Source organism: Mustela erminea, chromosome X (assembly GCF_009829155.1).
Source record: "Mustela erminea isolate mMusErm1 chromosome X, mMusErm1.Pri, whole genome shotgun sequence".
In the NCBI taxonomy this organism is placed as follows: domain Eukaryota; kingdom Metazoa; phylum Chordata; class Mammalia; order Carnivora; family Mustelidae; genus Mustela; species Mustela erminea.
The window spans coordinates 26,659,980-26,674,808 of NC_045635.1; the positions used below are offsets into that span (position 1 = coordinate 26,659,980).

Genomic DNA, 14,829 nt, shown 5'->3' on the forward strand with positions numbered 1-14,829 from the left:
CGGAGGGGAGGAGAAACAGTCTGGAGAGCCGGTGAATTAGGTGAAGGGGAACAAGAGGTACAAACTTTCACTCATAAAGTCATGCAGAGGGAAGGTACCGTATAGGGAAGGGATATAGTGTCAATAATGGGAACAACACTCGTCATGGGGAGCAACCACAAGCTGGACAAAATTGCTGAATCGCTATGTTGTACACTTGAGACTAAGATAACACTGTATGGCAATTATACCTCAATTAAACATTGTTAACTGTGTGATATTAGACAAAAAATTAAAAAGGTTTTTAAAAAGAGCGCATGAGAAATAGAACAACGTGAAAGGACTTAGCCTGTCAGTTACTCACATATGAAAATGAGCCAAGTGTTAGCTCACATTTTCTTTATTTTAGAACTTCATGGATACTACTCTACGAGTACTGAATGTTACCCTAGAATAAAAGATTACACTAAAAAGAAAAAAAAAAAAGATTTCCTAAGCATGGGCACCTGGTTGGCCTGCGACTCTTTATCTCAGGGTCTGTCAGTTATACCTCATGCTAGGTATAGAGAATATATGTATGTATTTTAAAAATAAGTAACTTTCCTTAGCGACTAATGGATCTGAGAATCAAATTGGCCTCATATCCACCTGCGCACCTGGCCCGTTCAGCAATCGTTAACTACCTACAAGCTAGTTATGGTAAAGAATGTGCCAAAAGTTTTTGTGTACTTTCTGTGAACTCACAGAGGTCAAGTGTTTTCAATGTTGGTCATCTACTCTTTAAATGGAACTTTCCATACCAAGTGTAATTACACAATCATATCATGGTATTTCTGAGATAAAGAACTGATGGCCACTTGCCAGTCATCAAGGTCTTACCGGTGTTAGACCCTGACCTGTATACCAAAGCATCAGCACACACAGGATCTACTTCTTCAAGTGGGAACAACTACAAAGGTCTGCATCTAGAAAGATGGGGACTGGAGAAATCCAGCTTTACCCTCATACTTTATAAAAAGGAGCTAAATCACAGCCACCACTTTGGATTGAAGCAAATTTAGTGTATCATATAGAACTATTACAGCTACTATAAATCTAGCAAATTAGCAGTTTCTAAAAAAAGGTGGGGGGGAGACAAATTTTGCAAGCATGATGTATTTTAAAAACGGGAAATGGCACAGAGCTTTTTCAATTATAATACAATTATTTAAAGCTATACTGTAAAATTTTATCAAGCACCAACTCAGAAATACTCTTCAACTAGACAGAGAAAGACATGTGTGCTCCTTGGCAGGAACAGTGTTAATTAAGGAGAAGTTCACGGGGGCGGGGGGGGGGGGCACGTAAAAGTATGTATATCTTAGATCTGCCTTAAGCAAAACAGTAAAAAAAAAAAAAAGGCAGGAACCTCCCCCTCCCCCCCTTTTATTTCTAATCCTTCTCTCTTAACCCTGTCACCCTTTCATGTATTCAGAGCTCTTAATTCCAGTGCCTTGCCTACTGAAATTTGCTCAGCATAAAGGTCTGACACAAGTCTATTAAACCTTACTGCGATTTTAGAATGTACCATTTCTTCCAGTAATACCTGCATTTTAAAAGAAACGCTGAAGCATGTAAAGAAAAGTAAGACTTTTCTGGGAGACGAGGGGGACACCTTGCCTTTTTGGTGCCCTTTACCACCCATGACTGAGGAGGAAACTGGAACATGGTTTGAGAGCATGGTTTTGGTATCAGGAAAACCTTGAGTCACATGACAAGGCTTGTCATGTGCCGATGCTAAGCCACTGACTTAAGCACTCATTTCATCAGGAGGATTAATGAGCCAGGATAGGGTCTATATTCCACATGTGCAACTTTCCTAGAACCATGGCCAGCACATTCTAAGTGTTCATTATTATTACTTCTTTCTCTTTACATTCTGCACTTTTCAGATTTAGAACTCAGGTGGGATAAAAGCTTCCTACCAAAAAAAAAAAAAAAAAAGAAAAGAAAGAAAGAAAGAAAGAGCACTTAGATTATCTGAAATGAAAGCAGTGAAGTAACCGAGCTTGGCAGAAAATAGACACATAAAGTGCTTCGAAAAAGATTCTTCAGTATTTATCCTCTGTATATATACATCCGCTCTAGCCCCACTGCCACACCCCGTCATTACTGTGGGAACCCCAGAATCTGGGAATTTCTGTGTATTTTCCATCATCTGTGCTCTGTTCAACTATATCACAGCTGAGCACCTAGGCAAAATAAAATCACCGAGCCTTTAAGATCTAGGATGAGATTACCTTAAAACTACCAAATTATGGCCATTGATTATGGTGGTCACAAAATACTCAGACTAGGCCTACAGGACTCATGTATCTAGATGTACTCTATTTTGGGGATATGCCCTTGACACATCAGTGGCAACCTTGAGTTCTAACAGAACCTGACAATATTAAGGGATTTTAGTTTCTCCAATGACAGGTATTTTTCACAAATTTCCTGAACAGGGGCCAACACACGACTATCTGTAAAATAAATACACTAATCAAAAGTTCAACAAAAGAAATGAAGCTGGGTGGCTCAGTCGGTTAAGCCACTGCCTTCGGCTCAGGTCACGATCCCAGGATCCTGGGAGTCCCACATTGGGCTCCTTGCTCAGCAGGGAGCCTGCTTCTCTCTCAACCTCTGCCTGCCACCCTGCCTACTTGTGCTCTCTCTCTCTCTGACAAATAAATAAATAAAATCTTGGAAAAAAAATATTAAAAAAAAGAAATGAAGAATTCATTAAAAAAAAAAAAAGTCCTCATTGTAGAGCTGAAAATAAGGCAAACAAAACGACAACAGCTATTCTTGACCATTCAAAAAACACACTAGGACTGGAGAGGTTTTTAGAAGTGAGGAATCAAGTCCCCAGGAATGGTACCAGTGGGAGAAGTATGTTTCAATTTTCAGACAAATACAGTAAAGTATCAAACTTTCATTGTCTGTGGTCAGCAAAAAGCCGTAACAGTCACTCGGAGGATCATAATTTTAAGCCTTGTGTGTCCCGGCTCGAGTCCCTCATGAGTAGTTAGACTCGGCCTTAAATTCTCCCAGTAAATTCATCTTGATGGCCTATTTTTCACCTGCTGTCACACACTGCTGTACACTTTGGCCATCTCTGATCCTCTGGCCTCCTCTGTTACAATGACAGAAACGACAGAAGCATTTCTTTAACTAAGTCCCAGTACTTGTACACGAACGTTCAGGGAAGCGCTGTCCGTAACAGGCACTCAATGCAACAACCCACGAGTCCACCACATGCTGACTGATGAGAAAACCATGGCCTCTCCATGTGATGGATATCATCAATAAACAAGCACAAATACATGCTACAACATAGAGGTCTCTTTAGATATTAAGCTACAGGAAAGAAACCACTGACACAAGACCACATATCATAGGATTCCACTCATATGTCCAGAATAGGCATATCCCCAGAAAATAGATCAGCGGCTGTCTAGGGCTTGAACCAGGCCTTCTCGGGAGAAATGAACAGTGACCAAAACGGGCAAGGGCTTTCTTTTTGGGGTGGGGAAATTGTTCTAAAATGGACTATGATGATGGCTGCACAACTCTGCAAATATACTAATAACCAGTGAATTGTAGCTTAGATGGGTCAACTGTATGGTACATGAATTATGTCTCAGCAAGGCTCCTACACACAATTAAGTTCTAGATTCAAAATCCTCCCTCTCACAGCACACAGGATTATTTCCCGAGTGAAGACTACTTTTCTCATGCTCTCTCCTATGGTGGAGGATTCAAGTTTAACTCGTATGTTCAAAAGAAAAGTGGTCTATACATGTACGCAGAATTATCTATGCAGATACTTCTCAATACTTCTAGATGACGAATTTTAGTAAGAGCCTAAAAATAGTGCACCTGGGTGGCTCAGTGGGTTAAGCCTCTGCCTTCAGCTCAGGTCATGGTCTCAGGGTCCTGGGATCGAGTCCCGCATCGGGATCTCTGCTCAGCGGGGAGGCTGCTTCCTCCTCTCTCTCTCTGCCTGCCTCTCTGCCTGCCTCTCTGCCTACTTGTGATCAATTATCTATCAAATAAATAAATAAAATCTTTAAGAGCCTAAAAATAAGCCCAGAAAACAGATGTTTCGTCCTAGTGGAAAATGATAAAACCACCTCAACAGGTGCAATAAGGGAGCTGGGGCAAGAACAGTAACGTAAGAAATGAGAAAAACAAGGCAGCCCGCTAAAAATCAACCAAAAAAATGTATTTGTACACCCACCACTACACAGATTTGAGACACCACCCTTCACCCTTCTAGAACTCACCTGCTAAGTATGTAGGAATACTGCTACCATGGTAATGACCTTTACCCTAACGTCTAAGGACTTGGAATTACGCACTTTGCTAAAGCAAAAATACAGGTTATTTCTATCTCTGAAATAAACCCTTTGATTCACTAGAGAATTAGAGGAAAAGGATTACAGGGACTTATCTATGACTTATAGTTAGCTGTCAGATGGGTACCATAAGTAATCCAGGATTGGGAGATTAAAAAAAAAAAGTCAACTTTAATTTTTAAGGTAGTTTTAAAAAAAAAGGAAAAAGAAGGATGAATTGAGTGACGTGCAGAAGCCATCCACTTAATACACACCAGGAAACCATTTCTAACAGGGCATACCCAATTATAGTAACTACACCACAAGTATGTATTTCCTCTTCATCTCTTCCATATGTATTTTCTTCCTAGGAGGTCCCTAACCTCTCCCCAGGCCTCTACTTCATCTAAGCCCATCCTCCTCCACACCCCCAAGCCCATTATTCCTCCATCCAGACTTCTCATATAAACTTCTGGCCCATCTTTTCAAATGTCTCCTGCATGTTCTCCATTAGCCATGGGGTCCATGAACTAGAACTTGCTAAGCCACACAATGTTGATCTACTGACCATTATCCCTTACCACTTCAGTGCCAGAGAAATAATCTGCTTCCTCAAGTAGCAATCCACAGGACCTCAGAGTAGCTACACATCTTTTAAATTTATGCCTTAATCTGCTGTTGAGATGAACGCTGTACTTGCATTACTGTTATAAGATATAAAGAGGAAGCACTATCTTCCCATGAATTGATTTTATATATATATACACACACTCACACACACACACACACATATGTATGTGTGTGTGTATAGAATTGTGAGATATATATGTATCTTACATTCCAGGGGAGGCCTCAAGTAACAGCTGGCTTCTGCATAAACTGCTTTAAAAAAAAAAGATTAAACAGTAATGGTGACAGAAGTCAAAGTGGCTATCTTGGGTGGACATCTTTCAAAATTCAATCAGTTAAGAATTCCATATATCAAACTAATTTTGTCAAGTTATTGGTGGAAGTTCTTCTTTGTACTTTGATTAGAAAGCCAGGGTTACTCACTGGGATGCTCTATAAATAGAGTAGAAAGGTTTTTCTATGGCCATGAGAGATGACTTAATACCTATCTTTGGATCTTCCAGACTAAATCATTTTGGTGTCTGCATTTATAGGGCTTCACTGCTAGAGCAAATCAAAAATAACTACTGTGAGAAAAATCCAGGCTTCATCTGCAGAGACACCTGTTATAGCTACTTCCTCTGATGTCCCCCAAAAGGCAAGAGCTAGGCTTCCCACCAACCACACGAGAGAGCCAACTGTGCTGTCTCCATGCGTGGTTTTCAAAATTTAGTACAGACTTGAATTTCCTACTACAAGCAAAGTCTGTACCACAGAACAGTACAGTTGGGCTAAGGTCAAGTAAGTCATTGGGTTAAACAAAGCTAAACCTGTTACTTTACTTCTATATTTCTCAATGCAAAGGTGAATTCGTTATGACCTTCCAAAACAAGTGTTTCCAGAGCTGGTCTGTCCTTGGAATCACTTTCTTTTTTTTTTTTTTAAGAGTATCTTAGAGGTATTCTGCAGAACACATTTTAGGCAACAATGACCTTCTTCCATGGAGAAATATCATTTCTATGGCCTTTAATGTTAAGCTTTCAGCCATTAATCAAAGGCACTGGAAGCAATCACATAAAATATCTTCCGTCTCTGTTATGAAAAGGACACTAGCCAATGATCACATCAAGTGTTAACACTGTTTAAGCGTCCTGGACTGCCCAAGTTTGAATCCAGCCCCCATTTCTTGCTAGCTATATGACATGTCCTTCATCCTTGGTGCCATGGAGTCTTTATTTGGGAGACAACTTCTCCTTCACAGGATCATTGTAAGGATTAGATAAGATCTCCTATGTACTTACAACAGTTCTTGTCTATAGCAAGGACATGGTACTTAAATGACAGCTATTTTCTATTTCTGTTACTATTTAGAGCCAGGAAAATGGTGTTTCCTTTGGAAGGTGCATGCTCCTTTCATCCACCTTCAGAGATCAACAAATCATGTTTCCTCTTATCCCAGTGGCTGCAGGGAAGCTGGGACCATATCTGAATCTCAGTTACAGCAACTGTGCTAATCCCTACTATGTTCACTGATTTCTTATTTAGACAGTGGGAGTCTCATCATTATGCTTTTTTTTCAAATCCTTTTTTAGAAAGTGAATACACAGAATCAGTACAGCAAATTGCTCCTTGAATCTCTTTGAATAAGGAGAACCTGATGCCCCTGCATCCAGTTTGTGTTCCCTGTGGACTGACCTTTACCAATCAGTAGATTTTTCTGTGTGTTCTATGTTGTGTGGTCTGGTTTTGAATGATCATTTCCACATTCCCTGATCAAAAATTTTCCTATCATCCAAGTTCTCCTGCCTCCATCCCTCCCTGGCCCCATTCATTCAGTGACTTTCACATTTTCCCATTCCTTCTTCATTCACCTACAACAGCCTTAGCTTAGAACCTGGCCATCTTTCGTGAATCGTTTCCATGATCTTTCTACCCATCTCCATGCCTTTAACTCCCTCTTCCCCTTCTCCAAAAAACTCCACCATACAACAGCTTACAGGATTAAACCCAAACTACTTAGCAGGACATATAAAGCCCTTTGCACAGTGGTCTCCACCTACCATCCCACTACTCTCTCTTTCTCCTCTTTCATGCTCTGGCCACACATTACTCTCTGCCCCACCAGTCTGGGAGGCTCATCCTCTCCCCTCGCTCAGCCTGGGGAAGTCCTAACCGGTCCTTAGCTTCAACTCCATAGGTGAAGCCGTCTCCAATCCCTCTGGACAGAACTAATCCCTTACCTCTGCACCCCCAGAGCAGTTTAACGATGGGTTATCATGAACTGTTTATGGTTAGTTGCTTGTATTTTTAATGCCTTCTCTTCAATTTTGAGCTCCGCAAAGATAAGAACCAAGGCTTAGTCACCTTTGCAGCACCGGCCCTTGGAAAAAACACAGTACGCATTCACTATCTACTGAATTGAACTGGAATTATATCCTTAGGCCTGGAAAGTAACTAAAGAAAGTCAGTTCTCCTACAGCAAGATGGTTTGGTAATGCAGGCCTACAGGACGATAAGGGTCTTCATGAAGGGACACTGGATTGTAAGAGATTCACCTTTAACCAGGCTGCTCAAGGGGAGGACAGCCATACCTATACCTTCTGAATATCATCACCAGAAAGGTTCTTTGGTTTCTCTGCTAGTCCTGCAAGACTATCCAATTTCCTGTGCTAAGAATCTAAGCTCACCAGATAATACTGTGATTTTTATTCTGATTTCCAAGATGTCTGTTTTGTGAGATGGAGGACCTGGAATGGAGCGACAACTCCAGTCTTTAAAAAACATACACCCGCCATTTCAACAGATGAAGTATCTGTACGTAAATGCCATGCTGTTCCCCAAAAAGGTTTAAGGCAACATTAATACACTGAGTGGAACAAGACAGTTATAAAGAGAATTAGGATCAAGGGAGAAATAAATTGTCCTTCTGGGTTATCCATCCCCTTCTATGAAGTGGATACGGTGAACTGGTCCCCTCAGGCTTTCATCTGATTAACTCCAGATAAGCTGAAGGAAATTCCCTTACGGGACTGGTTAGTTTGAAACTGAGCCTCTGAATCATGGTGACTCCACCTCCCGGGCCTGAGCAGAGCCAAACTGGCTGACTCCTGTCCACCTTATTAAACTCAATGTGTCTGCCCTTCAGCTTCTCTTCACAAAGCATCTCTTCATGTGGTGGTTTCCCTTGCTGAAACAGATCTTGAGTGTCTGATTTCTGAGGGAAAACTAGCCCCCTTTATCTAAGCTCTGCAGCCCTTTCCTTTGGGGGCATATGTTGCCAAGTGACATGAAGGCCTAGTTTCAGGAAATTCCTCACAGACTACTGCTCTTTCTCCCCCAATCCAACTTCAAAGAAATGGACAGACTGGCTAGGAGAATCCGTGCCCACTGATTACCAGCGAGATCGACAGGACATTTGACCCTCATTCCATCACGCTCCCCACGCCCATTCCAAACCCTCAGTTCTTCATCTACCACAGTCTTCAGCGGTGGCCCTTCTCCCCTTCAGAGCCACACGTCCTCCTGTGCCCGTAACCACTCTCCCTCCTGCCCCCTCAGGGCCAATGCTCCCATCACCCCCAAGTTCTCCTCCCTTCTTTTTCTGGCATATTCCTCCAGCAGGCAGAAGTTATTAGGGATCTTTAAGTAAAAAGAGAAGACCAGGGTGAACCCCACATGATACTGTATGAAATAATCCCAACAAGCACAAATATATTTGCAAAGATTTGCATGTGTAGAGATTACTTATAATAATAAGTAATAATAAGGATACCTAGGAACCCAGCATGGCTGGTAACCTTTGGAGCTGGGAACGCTATAGCCAGAGGAGAAGGTTGGAGGAGGGCTCTTTTTACTCTATGTGCCTTTTGAACCATTTGGATTTCATTTAATGTGTGTGATGGCCTATTTCTAGAAAGGTAATTAAATCGACATCGTAATGTTCAAATCTTCCAGAGTTCCATTGAGCCCAGTTTCCTCCTTCTGCCACACACTGCCTGGGTAGGTAAATTGACTCGCACAGTTTCAACTACTACTTGGGAGTACAGTTTCGCACAGTTTCAACTACTACTACTACTACTTGGGAGCTGGTGGCTCCTAGGTCTAGTATTTCTGGAAGCTTCACAGTTCCACTTCTGACTGTCAGACATTCACCTGCGGGTGTGTCCCCAGGCCCTGAACTTAACCTCTCCAACACCCCATTCACCGGCTTCTAGCTACTTGGCCCTTGCAGAAAGAGGTCTATAGACAGTGTAAATATCATAAACTGGTATTTGTTTTACAAATAGAGATGAAGAAGAGACCTGCTTCTCCCCTTCCTGAACTGTCAGTCCACGAGGCAAACAACCATCATCTCGCCACATGCCCTCCAGAACTGGGACTCGGTCCTTCCCTTCCCAGATCTGTGGAACCACCACATCAAGCAACTCTACCTCTGCCCAGAATGCTACTCACATCCAGCCTGTCTCCCCCTTTTCTGTTGCCTGACTTTAGGCCCCAATGATCTCTTGTGAGTTTCCATGATACCTCCCAATTTGAATTCCTTCTTCCAGTACAGTTCTTTTCAAGGTCACCCCTCCGCACAGCTGCTGGAACAATGGATGTTAAGTGTAAATCTAACAGTATTGTCCTGGGCTTCTGCCCAAGTGGCTCCCTGTCCCAAGTGAGGTGGCACCAGGCCCTTCCCCACCACGCCTTGCCCACTTGCCCAGCCTCATCTGCTCCTACTTCCGGTTTCTTCACAAAAATAACACAGCTCTTTGTGCTTTCCCCCACCGTTCCCCTTGCCATTCCTGTCCCCCACCCCTGGCACTTTCTCCTCCTCCCTCTGCTTGGAAGGCGCACTCCTGACCTTTTTCAGCTTCCCTTCATCTTGGTTATCTCCTCACCATCACTAGAGACTCGCACAAAGGCCTACAGAAGGAATATGAAGTAAAGACCACAGAGACTACGCAAAGAATTGCCAGCCCTGGGCCCAAGGTCATGCTGTCATTTACAATGTCAAGCCACAGTATCATGATTTCCATCGAGTTCAACCCTGTGGCGTAAGTAACCCATCTAGAATTTCTGTGACTAGAACATTTACAATCTGGCGTAATCACTGAAGAAATGAAAAGAGGCAAGGAAAACTCAAATTCAGACTACACGATGTCCAGTCGCCCAACAACAAGGGCTATGAAAGGTCCCGAATAGGTACTAGGAATGCCCACAGTTCCCCGCTGTCATATAACAAATCTGCTGACAACTTTAATTCACATCAGACTTCCCAGTGAATCAAGTTAGTATGTACCCTCCTTTTAGACTCTAGAACAATCTAATGAACTTGCTATGCAGGCAGCAGGATGACAGTTGGTCTCTCACAAAAGCTACCTTCCTTTTCATTGCTAGGGTCACACCTAAAATTCCTGGGCAAGTCTTACTTCATTTAGACAGTGCAGAGAAAAATATGCTGGAATCTGACGCGACTGATTTCAGTCAGGAGAGCGCATGGTTTTGAATCTATGCAAGAAAAAAGCCAACTCTGAGCTTGCAATGCTGAGGACACACAACAGATCCAATTCTCAATATCCAACTGGTCTCCATCCAGACGGTGAATCTGAAGGATCTGCAGAGTGAGGGTAAGACATTATGCTAAAGTGAAACATTAAAGACTGTCAAAGTAACTAGTTACCCAAGTTTATGAGACCCTATGCAGACAATTCAGGGTCAGATGTAGCTTTTGCTCAGAGCTTTCACTTTGTTATCTGTAGCGCTAACAATCAGTGAAGAGAATGCCAATGGGTGAGACATACATGGTCTAGGATTTGAAGGATGGATGTTTAACCTTCTAAATTTATGATAAAGCAATGCTTGGTGCTAATCAAGAAGTCTGGCAGAGGGACGTACTTTGAAAAACAAGCAGAAGAACAGCTTTGAAAAGGCACTGCTTGATAAAATTAGGCTTTAAAAATAATGTTCGTCACAAGTGCATGCGCGAGTCCTACAATTAAAATAGATTCACCTTCATTTCACTCATTCCTTCCATTTACTCAACAAATATTTATCGAACGCTATGACCAACAACTCGGAGAAACGAAACCTCAAGACTGAGTAACACACCCATGAGACACTTCTACATTGGCCATTCTCTCTTCTCCAACAGGACTGTGGGGAGGTGTGGTGAAGAAGAATGAAAGAATTCAAGAACATATCTCATCTCCTCAGGAGTGGGGATCTCCAAGCCTCTTTCCTTTGCTATCTGTAATTTGAGGTAAGTCCGAACTACAGAATAAAGGAACACAAAATACAGAGAGATATGGAAAGCATAAAGGACAATGTCAATTTCAAATATTGATTCCTGGAGCACCTGGGTGGCTCAGTAGGTTAAACATCTGACTCTTGGTTTTGACTCAGTTCATGATCTCAGGGTCATGGGATCAAGCCCCATGTGCGGATCAGCGGGGAGTCTACTTATCCCTCTCTTTCACCCTCTGCCCCTGCCCTGGCTTGTGCCATGCACACACTCGTGCCTCTCTTGCTCTCTCAAGTAAATAAGTAAGAAATCTTTAAATATCCATTCCCATTTTCTCTAGAAGTATGCTTGCATTAGTCTGATTATATAGCCCAGTTCGACTTAGGAAATACAGTCAGCTTGGCAGGTCCTGAGAGAGGGGAGGGCATCTGCTGAGCCCCTGGGTTCTCTCAAAGGAAGGACCGGAAAGGGTGAACAGAAAAGCCCCTTAAGCAACACTCAATTCAGGGATCACGAAGGCAAAGCTACGGCTCTGATGCTCTTTGAGCCAGACTGTGTGACAAGAGAGGACAGAGCAAAGGAAACCAGACAGTGTACTTTCAGGAGGGGAGCTGTGGAGAGACATTTCTTTGGAATTTGGTAGGAAGTGAAAACGTGACAAAGTGGAGGGAGGAAGCAAGCAGCTCTTCCTGACCTTCACTGGAGGGTCAGAAGGACTTACAGAAAGACTTGCATCAACACCAGATCCTTCGTTTCGGAGCTGTTAAGAAGCCCTGGTGTCGATCTTCTTTCTTTGACAGAATAAACCATCCCGGGACGCCTGGGTGGCTCAGTGGGTTGGGCCGCTGCCTTCGGCTCAGGTCATGATCTCAGGGTCCTGGGATCAAGTCCCGCATCGGGCTCTCTGCTCAGCAGGGAGCCTGCTTGCCTCTCTCTCTCTCTCTCTGCCTGCCTCTCCATCTACTTATGATCTCTCTCTGTCAAATAAATAAATAAAATCTTTAAAAAAAAAAAAAAAAAAAAGAATAAACCATCCCATTTTGGGGGAATGGTCTTGGATATCTTTAAGGAGAAAGTGGTTATCACTGTACCACAAGCACATGAAGTGGTGTATTCATGTACAGTCCTTCATAATAATGCCTCAGGGCTCCTGGCCGGCTTAGTCAGGGGAGCGTGCGACTCTTGACCTCAGGGGCATGTGTTTGAGCCCCACAGTGGGTGTAGAGATTACTTAAATGAAAAAAAAAAAAACCTTAAAAAAAGAATAATGTCTCGAGTCAAGGTACATTCCAAGGAATATGTCACAATTCTGTGTAAATTCTGTTTACAAAGAATGACTCTCTTTTATTCTCTGGTACAAGGGTTGGTTATTTTGAGTCAGAAAATCTGGACCGGAAGTTGGTTCTGCCACTGGCTGGTTGTGAAATCTGGGTCAAGCCATTTGAACCTCAGTGAACCAGCATTTCTCTGTCCTTCTTGACACAGCTTTAAGGGAAATTAAATGATCCGAATACATTAAAGTGCTCTGGAAATAATGAAATGATAGATAAATGACAGTTACCAGTACTCTTTACCAACATCCTTTGGTCTGGTTGTCATGGTATGGAAGCAAAGTGTGCCAAGAACACACAAGAACCAACTCTTACCCAATGACATGGAAAGATATGTTGCATAATGGCAACAATCCTATTGTACAAAAATATTTTGTTCTTGGGTAACATCAAATTTGGCTTGTAACGCCAATCCCAATTTTTCTTTTTTTTTTTTTTGCCTCTGACCCCTAAAGCAACTACAGAGTTAACATAGAGGGATACTAAAGAGGATCCTCAATAAAGGAGGGGGGATGTTTTATCTACCATCACCTTCAAGGCCAGTCTTATTTCAAATAAGGCCAAAAATAATGTTACCATTAAAACCAAAAAAAATGTTCAGTATTACCTCCTAGATGGTATTCGTGGGGCATCCTTGCTGTATTGTTATTTTTTTTTATGTATTTATTTGACAGAGAGAAATCACAAGTAGATGGAGAGGCAGGCAGAGAGAGAGAGGAGGAAACAGGCTCCCCGCCGAGCAGAGAGCCCGACGCGGGACTAGATCCCAGGACCCTGAGATCATGACCCGAGCTGAAGGCAGCGGCTTAACCCAATGAGCCACCCAGGCGCCCGTTGCTGTATTCTTAAAGTTAGGTTTTTACCGAACATTTCCTGATTGCCCCCTAAGTATTCACACGGTACTAGGTACTCTAGGGGACCATTTGCCCCAAAAGCATTCACTGTTTTTGTTAGACTGAGGAAATGGGAATAACAAATAAAAAGGGAAACCATCAGGGAGTTCTCTGAGAAAGGTTCACATGACCCAGGGAACACAGGCAAAAGATCGATTTACTTCCAAATGTCGGGATCTAACAGTGCTCTATGGAGAAGAATTATTCTGAGGAAGGTCACAGTTATGGAAGGAATGGGGGTGTGCAGGAAGGCTGAGAAGCAAGCCTGAGCTTCAGAAAGTAGATGAGAGCAGGATGTATTCAGAAACAGCTGCTGCAGCAGCGTGGCTGAAACACAGGTACAAAGGAAGATAATGTTGTAAGAGGAAGTCAAGAGAAAATTCTGGAAGGTTTTAAGTGCTCAGCTGAAAAGCTTGATTTTCTCTTTTTTTCTAGATGCAGAAATGCAATGAAGTTAGAATGCCACGAAGGGTCTTGGTTCTGAAAAAATATATAATTCAAGTCAGTATGGAGGATTTACTGGAGGGGTGAGAAAGAGAATAAAGAGAAGCCAGCTGTATAAGGAGCATGGCCACAGGTCAGGGGTTTTAAGAGCTGGACAGAGAGCAGTGGTGGCACAAAGCAATGGATGAATGGCAGTTTGCTTTTTCATTTTGATGTGACATGTTGCCCCAGGGCACCAGTTCTCAGGCACACTGCACTCTCTAGATTCACAGGTCTTGGTGCCTTGGGCTAAACCGAAGAGACAAAGGTTCTCAACTCCCACAAATTTGAGCAACTGCTTCTTTAGAGACTTGCCTGGTAGCATTTGTCTAAAGAAGGTACGGTGAGTCACAAGTGGTCATATGGAAAAGCCTTTCTTAACCAAGAGGCCTGTGATATAATACATGTGACACAAAAGCCGATGTCCAATGATTTCTATGATCCTGACACCACACAGTAGCCCCGATTTTTACATCTGTGTCCTCTCTGCCGTCATTGTGCATCTTCTCCAGGCTTTTCACTTCTACGGTTTCTATTTTTCCGCGAACATCTTTCGGAGATGATGACTGACAACGGGAGTTGTCTCACTAATCTGCTATGATGGCGAGCATAAATGGTGTCCATGTTTGAGGATGGAAAATAAGATGCATGAATTCGTTCCCAGATCAGACCAAGCCAATGAACCTACTTTCTTCAATGCTTTGAGGCAGATAATACGGCCAAATATATGTACAAATCATATAATCATGAAATTAAAGGACTTGCTTTGTTCTTAAATTCTATTCTCAAATATAAAAGCAAAGCCTCTGAAACACATGCAACAAATCAATCACCACCATTAGCATTAATTCCTCTCACCCCTAAATTAGGACTTCATTTTCTTCTTTCAGGTAACAAAAAAGGAGAGAGAGAGAATCTGTAAATGGAGCTAAACAGATTATTGT

The 14,829-nt window shown here is 42.5% G+C and overlaps 1 protein-coding gene across 12 annotated transcripts in view; it reads right to left on the reverse strand.

The window, feature by feature from the left end:
• DMD (dystrophin) overlaps positions 1-14,829 on the reverse strand; it is a 2,094,983-nt gene that overhangs the window by 41,075 nt on the left and 2,039,079 nt on the right. The gene's annotated exons all lie outside the window — the stretch shown is intronic.